Genomic DNA, 1,379 nt, shown 5'->3' with positions numbered 1-1,379 from the left:
CCGCTGGACGTCGGTCTGGAGGTCGACCTGAACCAGGAACAGATGAAACCTTCACTACCGTCTGACTCTTGCATTATGAAACCATTTCAGGTGATCTAACTGGCATGCGTTATATAAACTTGCTCTGTTATTCTTATTTTCTATTCAGTTTGGTGATATTATTGGTAAATTTTAAAGAAACAATGGCTAAATCTCAGGAGCAAAGGCTTTGTCTTATGCAGAAGGTCTACAATAATGGAAAACAGCACATTTCTCTGGTCAGATTCACTTTAATTAGAGGAAAATGCATTTTTGCACTTTTGGCACCACTGTGCTGAAATCCCATTTCCTCCTAGCACACTACTCACTAAAACCTTTGTGGAACAAACATGCTTCAAGTTATTCAGTCTAAATTTGTTTGAATTATAGTCAAGATGTGGATCTATTAAGTCTGATGGTTCATTCAGAGTTTCTAATAGGCTACCATGGTGTTTTGCAGTCTTTAATTGGAGAAAAATTAAATGTTTTCTTTGTTTAATCACCTATAAATCAAACATGGTGACATTTAAATTAGTGGTTCCACCTGTAAAATATTCCTCAATGCTTTTCTGTTATACAAATACAAACTATTATATTTCCAATTTATAGTTTGGGAGCAGAACTTGCTTTGATTCACATTTCTAAATCAAGCGGAATTTGCTCCTAAGACCCTCCGGGCTTAAAGTTGAAACCACTATGGGGACGTTTTTTTTTGTTTGTTTTTTTTAAACCTCATTAGACTTTGAGGGCCATTTAGAGACAAAAAAATAAAAATTGGAATTAAAAATTTTGAATTTAGAGTGGCATATTTACACTGAAAAAAATAATGCACCCATTTTTGGCGTTTATCTCCTACCCTGCTAACATGAAGCAATTGTGTTAAAGTAACTAAATATGATCAAGTAAATAACCAAAAAACGGGTGCATTATTTTTTCAGTGTATGAGGCTTTTGGATTTTGAGGCTTCTGCAGATCTCTGCCCAGGTCCCCTTTGAAAATGAGATCCAGATCTCAATGGGGTTTACCTGGTTAAATAAAGGAAATAAAAAAAATTAATGAATAAAAAATAGTGGCTTTTTGGACAGTAGGCTGACAGGAAAGGGGGGATGAGAGAGGCAGAGAAACATGCGGCAAAGGACCAGATGTCAGGTTCGAACCCGGGTCGGACACGTCGAGAATAAAGGCGTCTGTACATGGGTCGTGTGAGCTAACCTGTGGCACCAGAGCACGCCGTAAGCATGCAAAATTAAAAGAATCTAAGCGTACAAATTTAGAAGAAAATTTTGTACATTTACGAGATTATAAACATGCATACTTATGTATCGTTCATTTTTAATTTAAAGGAAAAGTCCGCTCATATT

This window comes from Cyprinodon variegatus, unplaced genomic scaffold (assembly GCF_000732505.1).
Source record: "Cyprinodon variegatus isolate N-32 unplaced genomic scaffold, C_variegatus-1.0 Scaffold28, whole genome shotgun sequence".
Taxonomy (NCBI): Eukaryota; Metazoa; Chordata; class Actinopteri; order Cyprinodontiformes; family Cyprinodontidae; genus Cyprinodon; species Cyprinodon variegatus.
This window is presented reverse-complemented; position numbering follows the sequence as displayed.